The following is an 18,897-nucleotide window of genomic DNA, read 5'->3' on the forward strand; positions in this document are numbered from 1 at the left end:
TAATATGCTCAGAAGCTAAAAAGGTAAAATATACATGTAATGATAACATAAGTGTAGTAAATGCCACAATAAAGAGATTCACAAAGTGTTTGGGGAATACAGAAAACATAATGCCTTTAGAGCTTAAATATTTTTGGAACTCCTTTTAAATTGTCTTCAAAAGGCAGTTTTGCAGGTGAACAATAAAAATCAATCTCTTTTATTTATGATTACCCAATTCTTTCCACCAAAATGGTACTACCCAAAACCAGTTACTAACTTTATATGCTAAAGTTTTGGTAATTTCCAAAAACAAAAACTTGAAGTGAACAAATATTCACAAATGTTGAGGCTGCTCAACAGTGTACCAACAGGGAAAGTACTCTTTAAAACTCTTGATTCAAAAGGAGAACATAAAATAACATTTGTTTAGTGAACCTAAGCCCAATGCTCAAGGCTATTTACACTTTTACAGATTTTGTTTGTTTAAAAAGATGGAGTCTCTCACTCTCTTTCAGACTGGAATGCAGTGGTGCCATCACAGCTTAATGCAGTCTCCAACTCCTAGACTCATAGGATCCTCCCACCTCAGCCTCCTGAGTAGCTGGGACTACCAGCATGTACCACTTTACCTTGCCCTGGCATGTCTAAATATATATAAATATTTCATTTATAAATGATAATAAAGAATATGATTCTTATTCTACATATACTAATTTGTGCAGGATAAATGCACTATTCAAGAGTTTCCAAAAAGTAATTTTAAAACCACATATAATCACAAGTACAAGATGATTTTACAAAAGAGGGAGAATGACAGCCAGATGGCACTAGCCATGAATTATAATAAGCTGATACATGGTTAGACTTATCAGTGCCCAAAAGAACAAATGAAAGAGAAAAAAATGTAAAAGTCACAATTCATTCGACATTTAATAAAACACAGAAAAAACTATTTCCACATGATATTAAAATTAACTGCTTAGATTTATCTCATAGCTTTTATGATCCCTAACATTAGTATAAGGAAATAATAGATCAACAACTCTGGTACAGAAAACCTTAAGGGAAACTATAAACATATATAAAATAAGAACCACACAATTTTAAAAAATCATTTGATCAAAATTTTAGTTGATATGGTAAATTCACATGTACTTTATTTAGTTCCAACTACACTCCCACCTCAAAGAAAAAAAAAAAAATCACACCTCCTTTACTCAGGAGGCCTACTCCATAACTTCCTCTCATAATCTGATATGGCTAAAAGGTGGTTAGATCAAGAATCAATGATCAAATTATAATATCTTGTGACACATTTTTTAATTATAATTTTTTAACTGTGAGATCTAATTGTTATACAAGTAGAATTTATTTCCAGGGAAATCTGTTCCTAAAAGTGAACACACACACTCAAGGAATTATGACTCTTTCCTTCCACAGGGTCAACCAATAGAAGAGCCAAAGGTCAGTTCCAACAATCTCCTTGATTTTTCTATAGAATAAATAGGAGACTTCTTGTAAAAATTCTTTAAACTGATTCAACAAAAATAAATAAATAAATATAAGAGAGCCAGCCCTAACAATCATCCTGTGAGTTCATCTGGTATATTAGCTGTTCAGATTTTGAAAGCCACAGGCTGACAGGAACATTTCCATTCATATTGGTTATGTTCTTGGGGCAAAACACTAAGTATTTTTTGTATTGTGTTTATAATTTTGTACTAAAATATGCCGGACAAAATAATAGAAAAAATCCTCCCTAACAACCATTCCAGTTTCAAGTCCCAGAAACAACAAGACCTCAGCAAATAAGGAACCAAAAGTGGCAATGATTGATTCACTGCCAGTGCAGTCACTACAGATGGGTCTCAACCCATCTGACTTATATCCTCTATTACTCACTCAATCTCTAAATCTTCTAAGCCCAGGGATTCAGTCTGTCTCCTTTTCCACTATAATTTTCTGTAGCTTCCAGTCAAGTTTTTTCTCTCATCCTAGTATGCAACAGAAACAAGTACATTTCAATACCTCAGAAGGTGATACTAGTTGCTCTTTGTTACAAAGAATATAAGGATTAAGAAAGGTATCAGAAACTGACAATGTTTTATCCGACCAACACAGCATTTTTTAAAATTCTGAGTAAGCATTTAAAAGTCTGTAAAAATCAGGATTTCTGGCTTTTCTTGAAAAATGGAAATACATGGAATCAAGAATCAGTGAAATTGTACACCTGCAAGGCAATAACTAGATAAACCTGAGTTGGCAGCAACATATCCCCTGAAAATGAGCCATGAATGTTTTAGTACTGCCACAGCCCCACACTTGCTATAAAGTTTATCTGATGCTAAGTCCAAGACATGATATAGCAACATAATTTTATTGCTTTTTTGATTAAAGTTGGGAAAGCATACAGGAAATAAAAGGGACCAAGAAAAATTACTACTACTTTGCAAGTATGCCCTTGATTACCTTTAAGTAGAAGAAAGCTTGCAATTCCTAGGGTTCTGTTTTTACCTTCTTATAGTCTTACTAGATATGCAATCCTTGAGTTTTCTAGTCCACTACTTATAACTACCCATATGTACTTGACTTCCAAAACTGTGCCTCCAGCTCAGAAATATCTCCTGAGTTTCAGAAACTTATATTCAACTACATACTGAACACTTCTACCTCAATTTGTCATAAAGATCATAAACTTATCATGCCCAAAATTAAATTCTCTGAAGATCCCAAATGTTTCCTGTATTCCTTTACTTTTTTAAAAGGAGGCATCAATACCTACCCAATTACTGAGAAGAGAAATTCTAGAGTTGCCTTGGATTACCCTCTTGGAATTTTTCAGCCAATTAAGCTATCAGGGCCTGACTGCCCATTTTATATCTTAAGTATCTTTTGAAACTCTCCCTCCCTCACAGTCTAAGCTTGACACAAAACCTTCATTTTAGCTGCATGACTATATCATTCCTGCTTCTCCCTGTACTCCATCCTCCTTGCTGCCAAAAGGACCTTTGAAAAAGATTCTAAAATACCTGGCTTCTCCATGAGCATGACTTGCTCTCTTGCTTCTGTTCTCTAGGATGGATTACTTTTACTCTCTAGCAAAAAATTCTAGCAAGTTCCCCTCAAGAACCAGCTGATTTTGTTATCTTCCATGAAGCAAACCTTCCCTCATAAACATTTCACACTCTTACCAAATATGTTTTTCCTTGTATTCTCTGCTTCCACTGCAAAATTTACAATTCTACAGTAGTTATTCGTGCATATTTACCTCTTCTAAACTAGAAGCTTCTTTCATTCATTCACTAAACATTCACTGAAGTCTATCATGTGCCTAGGATAGCAAGGTTCTGCAATTTCAAAGGTAATTAAAGCATAGTTTTCCTGAACTCAAAAAGCTCACAGTTTTGTAGGAGACAACACACATATAATTACAAAAAATACAGTAAGTAAAATGACATGCTTCAGTTATTGTAAGACATTAGGAAGGAATACATCATCTGACTCAGCTAGAAAGGGTGGAGGGAGGTTCAGTCAGAGGAAGCATCTTGGAAAAAGTGACACCTAAGATTAGTCTCCAAGAATTATAAGGATATAGCCAGGTGAAGAACAGAATAACTGATAAAGAGACCATAACATGAGTAGGCACTGAAGCAAGGAACAATGTTCTGTGTGTTAAAAGAAAGCCCTTAAACAAACAAAAGACATAAAGAGACACTTCGCGAAAGAAACAGATGAAGAAAAGCTCAACATCACTAACCATTAGAGAAATGCTAATCAAAAAAAAAAAAGTGAGATACCATCTCACGCCAGTCAGAATGCCGATTATTAAAATGTCAAGAAACAACAGATGCTAGCGAGGTTGTGGAGAAAAAGGAACGCTTTACACTGTTGGTGGGACTGTAAATTAGTTCAACCATGTGGAAGACAGTGTGGCAATTCCTCAAAGACTAGAGGCTGAAATACCACTTGACCCAGCAATCCCATTACTGGGTATATATCCAAAGGAATAGAAATCATTCTATTATAAAGATACATGCACATGTATGTTCACTGCAACACTATTCACAGTAGCAAAAATATGGATTCAACCCAAAAGCCCATCAATAATAGACTGGATAAAGAAAATGTGGTACATATACACTGTGGAATACTATGCAGCCATGAAAAGGAACAAGAGAGTAACAAGGTCACATCCTTTGTAGGACCATAGATGGAGCTGGAAGCCATTATTCTCAGCAAACTAATGCAGGAACAAAAAAACTGAACGCTGCATGTTCTCCCTTGTAACTAGAAGCGGAATGATGAGAACATATGGACACACAGAGATAAAAAAAATACATACTGGCACCTGTCTGGCAGGTGTGGATGGGAGAAGGGAGAGAATCAGGAAGAATAGCTAATGGTTGCTGGGCTTAATACCCAGGTGATGTGATGATCTGTGCAGCAAACCACCATGGCACACGCTTACCTATGTAACAAACCTGCACATCCTGCACATGTACCCCTGAACTTAAAATAGAAGTTGAAAAAGAAGACAGATTTGAATAGTATTTAACCTATCTTAAACCATTTAAGTTTTCTACAAATCCACTGATCAAATATAAGAAATTGTTTTAGTAAATATGTCATAGCAATACAATGGCCTCAAATTTAAGGAGACTCAAAACCGAGCCCTACAAACTGACTCCTAGAGCAAAGGTAGAAGACAAAGAGATTTGACCTGTACTTACGTCAATTAAAACCTAACATAACTCCTTCAAAGTACTCAAGACTATTTCAGTGTTGCTATTTCTTTTTGATTATTTTCCTTTTATTTTGTGCAATAAATAGACTGATATTTAATTAGACCTCCAAAATCCCGTAGGTTCTAGGCACATAAACATAATAAGGGAAAAGAAATTCACCTCAGTTTGAATGAAAGGAACAAAACAAAATACAATTCAACAAACCACTGGAAAAATGACAGACAAAACTGGCTGAAAAATCTGTTTCAAAAGATGTACCGAGAGTTCATACCTCAAACAAAATGACTAATTTTTGGCTTTCTTTTTCAACTCAGCACGATCTCAGCATGATGGAGGACAGGGGACATAAAAACACACTGGAGGTATGTACAATGGTGCTGCCACTGTGTAAAACAATAGGCAATTTCTCAAAAAATTAAACACAGAATTATGATATGACCCAGCAATACCATACCTACGTACATACCCCAAATGATTAAAAACAGGTACTCAAACAGAAACATGTACATACATGTTCATAGCAGCACTAATTACAATAGCCAAAAGGAAGAAATGCCCCAAATGTTTATCAGTGAATGAACAAAGTGTAGTATCTACCTATAATTCAGCCATGAAAAGGAGTAACATGCTAGTACATGCTATAATGTGAATGAGCTTAAAAAATTTATGTTAAATGAAAGAAGCCAGAAACAAAGGCCACAGTTTGTATGATTTCATTTATGTAAAATATCCAGAACACGTAAATCCATAGTGACAGAATTCAGACTGGTGATTGCCACAGGCTGGGGGGGAAGAGGAAAATGGCTTAATGCATACAGTCTTCTTTTTAGGGTGATAAAAATATTCTGACACTAATTAGAGGTGGTGGTTGCATACCATGGTGAATGTACTCAATACCAATGAATCACTCATTTTTAAATGGCTAATTTTACATTATGTCAATGCTAACTCAACTTCCAAAAAGTTAAAAAAGAAAAGAAAACAAAACAAAACAAAACAAAACAAAACTGGGCCTGTTGTTAGAAGACACGATTTCTAGACCAGGTTCTAGGCTAGCTACTTATCACTGACCTCAGCCATGGTTTCTTCATCTGCAAAACAGTTAAAAACAGATGATATCCAAAGTCCCTCTCATTAACTGTATCTGTAGCACTGAATTTATAAAGAATTGTATCATATAGGAATGTATCTGAAAGACAAAGTGTGAAGTACTAGTTAACGTTCTCAGCAACAGTTTTTCAGGAAAGTCATTAGAAAGCTAAACATAATTGCCGGGCACAGTGGCTCATGCCTATAATCCCAGCACTTTGGGAGACTAAGGCAGGCAGATCACTTGAGGTCAGGAGTTCAAGACCAGCCTGGCCAACATGGTGAAACCCTGTCTCTACCAAAAATACAAAAATTAGTCAGGCATGGTGGTGTATGTCCATAGTCCCAGCTGCTCTGGAGGCTAAGGCAGGAGAATTGCTTGAACCAGGAAGCGTAGGTTGCAGTGAGCCAAGATCACGCCACTGCATTCCAGTCAGGGCAACAGAGCGAGACTCTGTCTAAAAAAAAAAAAAAAAAAAGTTTAACATAATTGCTTCCCATAATGACTTTGCTTAAAAATGGATGTAAGTATTAAAAGATAATGTAATGAAGGCAATGCTGCAGGGAGTACAATATATTGTTTAGATTATTATCTTTTAGCGGTCAAACTATACCTAAGGATAGAAATCAGAGAATCAAAAGTAAATAAGTAGATTTTTTAAAAGAGAGAGAGAGAATCTACAAAAAAAGGCTAGACTAAATAAGTCTTGGGCATTTTCCCCAGTATCAGTTCTTTCAGGCTTTGAGAGATACTCAAGAGTATCATATAGTCGAGGTCACTAAATGTTGGCATTCTATATTTGCAATTAGAGTCAATTCAGGCAGATTTTTTCCCAAGATTGTGGATTAGAGGTTTTCAATGTGCCTCAGCCACTTGGAATTAGCAAAACAGTACATAAAGATCAACTCTGAGAGCTTTAATTCAAGAAAGAAAACAGGATTCACCAGAATGCAAAGAACACCCCAGAACCCAGGAAGGAGAAGGTGGGAAGGCAGCTCAAGGGACAGCATTTGGCTGACAAAAGTAAGTGAAGCTCCAGTACATGAAAGGGACAGGCAGTATCCCTCTGTGACTTACGTTTTCCACTAGGGATCTATGCAACCCAGGCCACAGAAGAGCACCCTGTTTCCCCCAAACACTGACACTAAATTGGGAAAAGGCTGAGAGATTGAAACAGGAAAAGACACCAGGAAAAGCTGCAGGCATTTTCCCAGGCATGGGAATAAGAGGAAAATGCCTTTTTTGGGAAAGGAGTCTCTCTGTTGCCCAGGTTGGAGTGCTGTGGCATGATCTCAACTCACTGCAACCTCCTGCCTCCCAGGTTCAAGTGATTCTCCTGCCTCAGCCTCCTGAGTAGCAGGGATTACAGGTGCCCACCACCACACTCAGCTAATTTCAGTATTTCTAATAGAGACAGGGTTTACACCATGTTGGCCAGGCTGGTCTTGAACTTCTAACCTCAAGTCATCTACCTGCTTTGAACTCCCAAAGTGCTGGGATTACAGGCTTCAGCTACCACACCCGGCCAGAGGATGCCATTTTTAATCTGGGCTCATACAAAGTAAGTCACTGTTTGGCTACCTAGCAGCAGCGGCCATTGCAGGCATTTTAGTCTCAGGCCAGAGACTGGAGCACTTGCCCTGGAGCGGGGAAAGGACTCTCACAGCCAGAATTGAGTGGCGAGTGTGGAAAGCACCCAAGCAGCAAGCACTGGTATTAGACTTCCCCATCACAGGACTGGAGCAGGAAGAGACTTGTGAAGCTGAGGTGTCTCCTAGGATGCAAGACTCGCAGCCAGGAACAGCTCTGCGACCTAAAACTGGTCTACTTGTGTCATTGCTGGGCACCCCAGTCCACTTTCGTGGACAGTTCAGGGAGAGTGTCCCACTAGTTCTGAGGAGCGGGAGGGAGGCAGACTCCACTCCCATGGAAATCTAACCCTTGGCATGGACTGCCCCTGAGGAAGAAGGGAAAGCACCCCACCAAAACCCACCTTGGGTCAAAGGAAACACAACTGTGGTGCCAGCCACAAAAGGAGGGACCACCAAAATCCGAGAATGAACTTGGAGAGGGGGAATCTCTTAACCCCTACCTACTCCCCAGTACACTGTTGCAGAGACAGCAGTGGCTCTTCCCATTGGGGTCCAGGGAACGGGGGCTGAAAGAGGCCATTTCTTAGACTTCTCCAGAAACTTCACCCTCACCAAAGGTGGGGCACTTTTCATGCTTCTCTACCGCCTCCACCTCTGCTAACAGTGAGCATGCGCAGACTTAAGAGCCTACCTGCCAACTCTTAATCTTAAGTACCACCTACTGGACTGCAGCCTGAATCATACCACCAAACAAAAATATGTTGCTACAATAAACAATACCTGACAAAACCACCATATGAATTTATCTGCAACCAAGGAACCCATACAGAGCCTTGGCCCTCTGAAAGCACCCAGAAACAAAGCCAACTGATCCATGCAACATACATCAGTCATACCCTCAAGGGAAAACAGAATTTAAAAATAAAAAAGTCCCAGCCAAATGAAACCAAATTAACAACAAAAAAAAAAAAAAAAAAAAAAAGCAGCAGCATCGGCTCCCTCAGATGAGAAGGAACCAGCACGAGAACTCTGACAATACAAAAGCCAGAGTGTTTTGTCACATCCAAAGGATCACACTAGCTCCCTAGCAATGGATCCTAACCAGAATGAAATATCTGAAATGACAGTATAAAATTCAGAATATAGAGGGAGCAAAGAAACTCAATGAGATCCAAGAGAAAGATGAAATCCAACACAAAGAAGCCAGAAAAACAATCCAATTCAAAAGATGACATAGGTGTAATAAGAAAGAACCAAACAGAACTTCTGGAATTGAAAAATTTCAAAATGCAGTTGGAAGCCTTAGGAATAGACTAGACCAAGCAGAAGAAAGAGTTTCAAAGTTCAAAGACCGATCCTTCAAATCCACCCAGACAAAAGACAAAAGAATTTAAGAAAACGGGGGGAAAAAAAAGCCTTCGAGAAATATAGGATTATGTAATGCAACCAAACCTATGGCTTACTGGCATTCTTGAAAAAGATGAAAGTAAGCAACTTGGAAAACACATTTGAGAAAATAATTCAGGAAAATTTCCCCAATCTGTCTACAGAGGTCAACATACAAATACAAAAAAATCCAGAGAAATCCTGCAAGACACTATACAAGATGATAATCTGCAAGACACACAGTAATCAGACTATCCAAAAATGAAAAAATCTTAAAGGCAGCTAGAGAAAAGAGACATATTACCTATAAAGGCAAACCCATCAGACTAATAGCAAACTTCTCAGCACAAATTTTACAAGCCAGAAGAGACTGGGGGCCTATTTTAAGCATTCTTAAAGAAAATGTCATATTCCACCAAATTAAGCTTCTAAGTGAACAAGAAATAAAGTCTTTCCCAGACAGTCACTAAAGAAATTTGCCACCATGAGACTGGCCCTACAGGAGAAGCTTAAGGGGGTTCTAAACATGAAAGCAAAATAACAATACTTGCTGCCACAACTAACAATCAAGATTACAAAGCCAACTAGCTAACAACACTAGGCAGGAACAAAACCTCACATATCAGTATTACCCTTGAATGTAAATGGAATAAACACTCCACTTAAAAGACACATGTAATGACACCCACAGGCTCAAAGTAAATGGTTAAAGAAAGTCTATCACACAAATGGAAAACAAAAAAGAGCAGGGATTGCTATTTGATTGTATCAAATAAAACAAACTTTAAACCAAAACACTAAAAAAGGACAAAGAAGAGCATTATATAATGACTAAAGGTTCACAAACAGGAAGATGTAACTGTCCTAAATATACACACACCCAACACTGGAGCACCCACATTTGTAGAATTACTACTATTAGGACAAGCTGCTCCAGGACCCCCACCCCTCTATGCAGTTAACCCTTACCCTGAATACTCTGCAACTGCATTCCTGAACCCTTATCTTAAAGGCCCCACAGCAAGGTCAACAGACTTGTGAGCAAAACCCTGATTACAGCCCCCTAGGCAGCACTGGGGAGGTCACGAGAAACATGGATAAACCTAAGTTACACCCTCTTGTAAATTCTTATATTGTAAGCCCATCAGGAGATGATATGTGGTAAAGTTAACCGACAAACCACCCCAGGATCTCTCTCCCCCATACAAACCCCTCATTTTGTAAGCTCAGGGCTGCCTCCTCTGACTGTGGTGGAGCAGCCCGACAGGGTAAGGAACTTACTCACCTGACCTTGGAGGTGTCTCTCTCCGCCTTTCTCTCTCTCTCTCTCTCTCTCTTTTTTTTTCTCTCTCTCTCATCCTTTCTTTCAGCTAACCTTACAACTACTACACCTAAAACAAGACTTAGTCACACAATAGGGACTTCAACATCCAACTGACAACATAAGATAGATCAACAAGGCAGAAAACTAACCAAAAAATCCTTAAGTTAATTTGACACTTGACCAATTGGACCTAAGAGACATCTACAGGTCACTTAACCCAATGACTGCAGAGTATACATTCTTCTTATCTGCACACAGAACATACTCTAAGACTGTACACATTGCTCTGTCACAAAGCAAGTCTCAACAAATTCAAAACAACTGAAATCATACCAAGTATCTTCTCAGACTACTGTGGAATAAAAATAGAAATTAATACCAAGATGATTCTCAAAACCACAAAAAATACATGGAAACTAAACATCCTGCTCCTGAATGACTTTTGGGTAAACAAGGAAATTATGACAGAGAACAAAATCATTTGTTAAAAAGTGAAAACAGAGCAAAACCTCTGGGTTGCGACAAACACAGTGTTAAGAGGAAAGTTTACAGCACTAAACGTCTACACCAAGGAGCTAGAGAGACGTCCAATTAACAACCTCATCTCGCACCTAAGGGAACTAGAAAAACAAAAACAAACCCCAAAAGCTAGCAGAAGAATAAGCTCATAAGCTAGTAGAAGAAAGCAAATAACCAAAATCACAGCAAAACTCAAATGAAATTGAAAGCCAAAAAGCATACAAAGGATCGACAAAATGAAAAGTTGGTTATTTGAAAGGATAAATAAGACTGACGGACCATTAGCTAGCTAAGCAAAAAAAAGAAAGATTCACAAATAACCACAATCAGACATGACAAAGGTGACATTACAAGCAACCCAAGAGAAATACTAAAGATCCTCAGACTACTATAAACATCTGTATGCAAACAAACAAGAAAATCTAGAGGAAATGGATATATTCCCGGAAATTCACAAACTCCCAAAATTCAACTAGGAAAAAATGGAAACCCTGAACAGATCAATAACAAAGTTCCAAAATTGAATCAGCAATAAAAGAAGAATGTATCAACCAAAAAAACACCCTGGACCAGATGGATTCACAGCCAAATTCTACCAGATATACAAAGAATAGTACCAATCCTACTGAAACTATTCTCAAAAAATCTAGGAGGGGGGATTCCTCCCTAACTCATTCTACAAAACCAGAATCATCCTGATACCAATTTCTGGCAAAGCCACAATAAAAAAGGAAAATTATAGGCCAATATCCCTTATGAACACAGATGTAAAAATCCTCAACAAAATACTAGCAAACTGAAGCCAACAATATATGAAAAAGAAAATTCACCTCCAACAAGTGGGCTTTATTCTTGGCATGCAAGGATGGTTCAACATATGCAAATCAATAAATGTGATTCACCATATAAACAGCATTAAAAACAAAAACCATATATGATTACCTCAATAGATTCAGAAAAAGCATTCAGTAAAATCCAACATTCCTTCAAGATAAAAACCCTCACAAACTAGGCATTGAAGGATCATACCTTAAAATAATAAGAGCCATCTATGATACACCCACAGTCAACATCATACTAAATGGGCAAAAGCTGGAAGCATTCCCCCTAAGAACTAAGAACTGGAGCAAAACAAGGATGTCCACTCTTGCCACTCCTATTTAACATAGTACTAGAAGTCTTAGAGCAATCAGGCAAGGAAAACAAATAAAAAGCATTCAAACAGAAAAAGAAGTCAAATTATTTCCCTTCACTGACAATATGATTTTATACCTAGAAAACTCTAAAGATTCTGCCAAAAGACTCCTAGACCTGATAAACAACTTCAGCAAAGTTTCAGGATACAAAAATCAATGTACAAAAATCAATTATTATTTCTATAGACCAATAAGGGAACAGTCAGGCCAAAAACCAAATCAAGAACCCAATCCCATTTGCAATAGCAATAAAAAGAATAAAATACCTAGGAATACAACTAATCAATGAAGTGAAAGATCTCTACAAAGAGAACTATAAAACACAGCAGAAATAAGTTAGAGAAGACAAAAACAGGAAAAAAAAATCCATGGTCATGGAATAGAATAATCAATACTGTTAAAATGTCCATACTGCCCAAAGCAATCTACAGATTCAGTGCAATTCCCATCAAAGTATTAACATCATTTTTCACAGAGTTAGAAGAAAACTATTCTAAAATTCATATGAACTAAAAAAGAGCCTGAATAGCCAAAGCAATCCTAAGCAAAAGAAAACAGGCATCACATTACCTGACTTAAAACTATACAAGGCTACAATAATCAAAACACCATGGTACTGGTATAAAAACAGACACACAGACCAATAGAACAGAATAGAGAACCCAGTAATAAAGCCATACACCTACAACCAACTGATCTTCAACAAGGTCGACAAAAATAAACAATGGGGAAAGGACCATTCAATAAACAGTGCTGGGAAAACTGGCTAACCACATACAAAAGAATGAAACTGGACTACCTCTCACCATGTATAAAAACTAACTCAAAATGAATTAAAGACCTAAAACTGTAAAAACCCTAGAAGAAAACCTACGAAATACGCTTCTGAACACTGGCTTAGGCAAAGAATTTATAAGTCCTCAAAAGCAAATGCAACAATACCAAAAATTGACAACTGAGACATAATTAAACTAAAGACCTTCTGCACAGCAAAAGAAACTATCAACAGAGTAAACAGACAACCTACTGAATGGGAGAAAACATTTGCAAACTATAAATCTGACAAAGGAATAATATCCAGAATCTGTAAGGAACTTCAGATGAATCGACAAGAAAAAAAAATTTTTAAATGGGCAAAGGATATGAACAGCCACTTCTCAAAAGACATACAAGCGGCCAACATACTTTTTTAAATGCTCATGACTAATCATTAGAGAAAAGCAAATAAAAACCAAAATGAGGTATCATCTCACATCAGTCAAAATGACTATTATTAAAAAGTCAAAAAATTACAGATGTTCGTGAGGTTATAAAGAAAAGGAAATGTTAATACACTGTTGGAAGGAATGTAAATTAGTTCAGTCCCTGTAGAAAGCAGTTTAGAGATTTCTTAAAGAACTAAAATTGGAATTACCATTAGACCCCACAATCCCATTACTGGGTATTTACCCAAAAGAAAATGAATCTACCAAAAGGTAATCTGCACTCATATGTTTATCACAGTACTATTCACAATAGCAAGGACATGGAATTAACCTAGGTACCCATCAATGGTGGACTGGATAAAGAAAATGTGGTACATATACTACGCAGCCACAAAAGAGAATAAAATCATGTCCTTTGCAGCAACATGGATATAGGTGGAAGCCATTATCCTAAGCAAAATTAACACAAAAACAGAAAACTAAATACCACATTCTCACTTAAAAGTAGGAGCTAAACACTGGGTACACAGACACGAAGATGGGACCAAAAGACACTGGACACTGCAAAGAGAGGAAGAATGGAGGGGGCCAAGGGTTGAAAAACTACTTATTTAGTACTATGTTCACTATTTGATTGATGGAGTCAATGGAAGTCCAAACCTCAGCAATGCGCAATATACCCATGTAACAAACCTGCATATTTATCCCCTGAACTTAAAATAATTTGAAAAACAAAAATAGTTGGTCCATACACATATAAAAATCAGAAGAGCCATAAATACTAAATAACCTAACTAGTGTTCTCACCACCCTTTTATAAGGTGACAGACTACAGCAAAGTCAAGTAAGAAAAGCCAAAATTCTCCTCAGAAAGCAGCTTCGAATACATTCCAACGTAACTAATGTTGACCTGAGTTACCAGAATTTCATACCATACAGTTCAGTAGAAATAACTGTGGTTAGAAATTCTCAGTCAAATGATGTCACCTACCATAGCCAAAGAAAAATCTTAATAGCATTCCTACAAATAGTCTGAAACTGTATCTATAAAACAAAACTTAGAAATGTACCCCCAGATGACAATTGATCTAATGTGCAGAGTTGTATAACAAATACCCCTGAGTTTTAGAACAATTGATACTATTCATATCCACCTAAACATCAGATAAGTCAATGAAAGTAATTCAGAAGGAGGAAAGTGAAACAAGCATCATTTAACCTAATTGCTCTTCAGTTTTCATCTTGTACATCTGAAACATCTAAAACACATCTAAAACCATGAATACAAAATATACATTACAAAAATGTATGTCACTCAGTTACTAAAAGTATCCTTTTGGGCTGGACAGGGTGGCTCACACCTGTAATCCCAGCACTTTGGGAGGCCAAGGCAGTAGGATCACTTGAGGCCAGGAGTTCAAAGCCTGCCTAGGCAAAAGTGTAAGACCCCCATCTCTAAATAAATTACTTAAATTAATGAATGAGTAAAGAATAAAATTTTAAAAAGAAAAAAAAAAGTGTCCTTTTGATGTGGCCTAAATCCCCATGACTCAAAACAGGCTTCATCTATCTGGTGTCATAGCCTCAAAAAGTTACCTTGCATTTCACAATTCAAACACAGGTGAAATAAGACAACTATACGCAAAATAGACTAATGTTTAAAAGTATAAAAGCTTTAATCATGATGTATATTTCGCTTAGTAAAAGCACATGGGTTTTAATTACTAGTTCACATGATATCCTATAATTATGTGAAAGTCTTGTTTTCACTTAGCATACAATTTTCTTATTTCTACAACAAGCTGTTACCAAATTTACCATTTTACTACTTACCTTATTCTGACCAAAAATATATTTGAGTATTTTTGAGAATGTTTGAATGAACTCTTCATTCAAAAGCAATTTCATAGTTCTCTTGCATAACTAGAGTAGCTCTTAAAACCTACACATACACTATACTTTTAAAAGCTTTCTTTAATTGTAAAAGAAAAATAAATTTGAAGCGATCTGTGGGTGGTGATGTCTGATGTTCTTATATTTCAAAGTTTAACAGTGAAAAATACAGAAATCAAGTTACGTGTCAAATTAATAAAATGAGTTGCAGTCAACCCATTTATTCTTACAAAAACTTTGAATCAGTGCAGCAGTTATAAATTTCCAGTCCCATATACAGTTTATACTTTATGTAAGAGATTTGTGAATTTCATTTTGATTCTCTATGCATAAAAATTCTAATGCATAAATAAGAGGAGTTTGCCTACATAATATATAAGGCCCTTTTTTACTCTAAGTCTATACCATTTCTTGTATGTTGAAAAAGTGAAACCTATAAATAGTTGCTCATGAATCTAGAACTGGACAATTTAAAGTGTTCTTGAAAAATATGAAGTATAAACAAATAGTAAAGGCTTTGCCATCATTTGGTACAGCAGAGTGTACTCAGCCAAGCAGCACAGTGGAGTGAGAAGAGCAAATCTTAAGACTTCATCAACCCTTAAGACTTCACAGCCTCCCCCTGCCAGTGTTAGAACAGCCTCCAACCACTATCCAGGAGCCTGTGGGACAACAGACCCAAACTCTGGGGCTCTCCTTAGATCTTGCACAATCAATACAAACCCCTTACCAAAGAGGATACAAGGATAGGACTTTCTATAAAATTCAATTTATCAAGATCTGGACTGACTCCTAAGAACTGTTTACCCAATTCCCAATTACTGTCCACTACAGGACTGCCGGATGCATTCTCTAGACTAATAATGAACCCACTAAGCCCTATTATCCTTGTTCATCACAGAGAGATAAATACATTCAGTTATCAATTCTCTCCTACACTCTTGACCACTGTACTGTTCTTGCTTTTTCCTCCCTTATACAATTCCCCACTGATTCCATCCCTCCTAAAGTTTCCCTCTAGGATCACTCTGTTCCAAAGTCAAAACAAACACTTCTATATCACCGACAACTTCACTATTTTTGCTTCAAGTAAAAGCTGCTTCTCCTGCAGCTCTCTCAAACAAAGGCTGCTTATTCTTTCATTAATCATGTACCCAACTTCAGGATGCAGGGTCATGATCCCAACCATAACTCCCAGCCCCTTTCCTGTAAAAACCCCCGTTGTTCCTGTATAATTCCTGCTCATTAGCATTACCTGGGGGAGTAGGGGGATTTTAAAATCCCACTACCCAGCTTACGCCACATACAAATTAAATCAAAATAGCTAGGCTGTGAGCCATTCATCAGAATTTTCAAAGTTCAGGAAAGCTGAGATAAGGGCATTGTCAGTTTGTGAACTTCCCCAGATGACTGCAATATGCAGTTACTTGTGAGAACCACTGATGTATGTACTACTAATAATTTACAAACATTCCTCTCTATCAGGAATGCTGAATAACCTTCAGTTATTTTAACATACATGTGGATAATCCATCAAACATGCTACTTTTAATATCATAAGCATTTCACCTCCACCAACATTCACTACAACTTCACTTTAGACACTACAAGACCACACACCCTCATTTACATAACTCACTTCTGTAGTCACTTTCCTATCTATATTGGACTCCATGGTTCACCATTTCAACCCTTCTCTAGCAAATATCCTCACTTACAACATTATGTTGGAACTGCCTGTCTACTAATGGAGTAAATAGGTCACACAGGCAGGGAGTGCAGGGTTACAAATACTCATTTCTACTTTTGAAGGAGTCCTCTTCTAGTTTGGCTAATCAGGGAGAATACTCACAACAGGGCAGTGGAAGAGGACACTGCAGAATTTAAAGTTAGTGGGGTCTTAGTTTCTACTACAAAGCACAGCGGTTGTTAATTATTCAGCACTGCTACATGTAAACCCAAGCTCCCACTGCCCTCATGTATATACCACATATTGTAAGTCTCATGAGGGCAAAAACTGTGTATGCTTTGTTCAGTGTTGTTTGTCTGATGCCAAATATAACAACATCTGCCACAGACTAGGCTCCCAGTAAGTATGTGTTGACTAAGTAAAACAAAAATAGAGTAGAAGTTCTGATTAATCATCTAAACTAATGTTTTCTAAATCAAGACTTTTTTTCTCCAGTGAACATCTTCACCAGTTTATTTTCCTTTCTGATCATTAATTGGCATCAGAACATTTAGGTTCAGCTTGACCTTGGTTTCAGTATCCAGTCAATTTACTGGGTAACTACTATCTTCAGAGCAGAAAGAAAGGGAGAAGATTAGAATACGAAGTGTAGCAATAAACAAAAACTACTGGGGGAAAAAAAAAGATAAAGAGAAAATTATCAAGGCAGAAAAAGATAATGCAAAACACTACCTTTAAGAGCAATTTCTTAAAATGTAATGAAAAATTATCTCATGTGTGCTTACTCAGGGAAAGGTATGAAAGTAGATATGCAGACTGTTTTTAAAATGAAAACAGTAAACAATATTTTAACTTTTTTACTTAATACACTTTCACACTGGTTTACTTTTCAAGTAGCATGTAATATTATAAACAAAAACGGCATTGCAAATAATATTTTATTTTTAGATAGCACATACCACTTTCCTACAAAGAACACACCATATGGTTAACTCATTTACATTCAGTTAACACTCATTTAAAATATTTAAGTGAAGACATTACTCCTAACAGTTATTTCTACCATGCAAAAGTCATAAGGCTGTCCCAAAACTTGTACTCCACCACATGAAAAAAACATGAAATATCCTGTTTGAGAAAGCAAAACAAGAAAGTTGGTCCAAATTGTGGTAATAATCAGGAAAAATAACTTAGCATACACAGGATCTTTAAAACAGACTTGCATATAGAAAGTTTTAAAAAGAAAATGAATATGTATTTATATACTGTCAAAGTTTAATTATTTAAATGACAAATAAAACTTTTAAAACCCCTCAATGAGAAAAGGTGTAACATTATGAAGGTGGTAGCAATGAGGGCAAACAGACTGCTGCCAAGTGACTCTGTAAAGATGCAGCTGACCAAAAACAGATGATCCTCAAGAATACCATGATTTGAGCTATAATTCCTAGACCTGAGTGCTACTAAAAGAACGGGTCAGCCCAGTAGGGATCTCCAAAGCTAAAACCCAGAGAGAATGTGCTGGGAGAAAAAATAAGAGAAAGCACCCCAATAATCCACGAGATTATAAAGCAAGGAGAAGAAAACAGATCCCATATGCAGGGAGAACAGAGTTGCAAATACTAGTTTCTACTTTTGAGAGTCCCCTTCTTCTAGGAGTTGTGACTAAACAGGAAGAATACTCACAACAGGGCAGTGGAAGAGGACACTGCAGAATTTAAAGTTACTGGGGTCTTAGTTTCCACTACAAAGTACAGTGGTTGTTAATTATTCAGCACTGCTACAATGTAAACTCAAGCCCCTACTGCCCTCAAATCCTCAATAAAATATTCTATAAATATATACACCATCTAGATATGATAGAATTCACGAAAAATACATTTATTCAAAACTCAATTTGGGGAAAACTATAATGGTTTAACTTCAGCTCTTCTTTTATCTATTTATCTTGTATATATGATATTTGACACCACTAATGAAGCTAACTTTTTAATGCATTATAGAATTTAAATAATTACCTTTTGACACCAAAAGCAACAAAGTAAATTGGACTATATGAAAATTAGAAAATTCTGTGCTTAAATGATACCATCAAGAAAATCAAAAGCTGTCCCACAAATGGGAGAAAATATTTGCAAATCATGTACCTGATTAATAGACTTCTACTCGGAATATACAAAGAATTCTTAAAACTGAGTAAGAAACATGAATAACCCAATTTAAAAATGGGCACAAGACTTGAATAGATTCTCCAAAGAAGATATACAAATGAAAT

At 36.8% G+C, this 18,897-nt stretch overlaps 1 protein-coding gene across 11 annotated transcripts in view; it reads right to left on the bottom strand.

Annotated features, from left to right (window-relative positions):
- SNX13 (sorting nexin 13) overlaps nt 1-18,897 on the bottom strand; it is a 160,055-nt gene that overhangs the window by 124,204 nt on the left and 16,954 nt on the right. For 2 of the 11 annotated variants that reach the window (XM_017956877.2, XM_009203290.3), the window contains exon 2: nt 1,885-1,976. The exons of the other annotated variants lie outside the window; for them this stretch is intronic. The gene's annotated coding sequence lies outside the window, so the exon portion shown is untranslated. The remainder of the gene's footprint in view (nt 1-1,884; nt 1,977-18,897) is intronic. 11 annotated transcript variants of the gene reach the window in all.

This window comes from Papio anubis, chromosome 4 (genome assembly GCF_008728515.1).
Source record: "Papio anubis isolate 15944 chromosome 4, Panubis1.0, whole genome shotgun sequence".
In the NCBI taxonomy this organism is placed as follows: domain Eukaryota; kingdom Metazoa; phylum Chordata; class Mammalia; order Primates; family Cercopithecidae; genus Papio; species Papio anubis.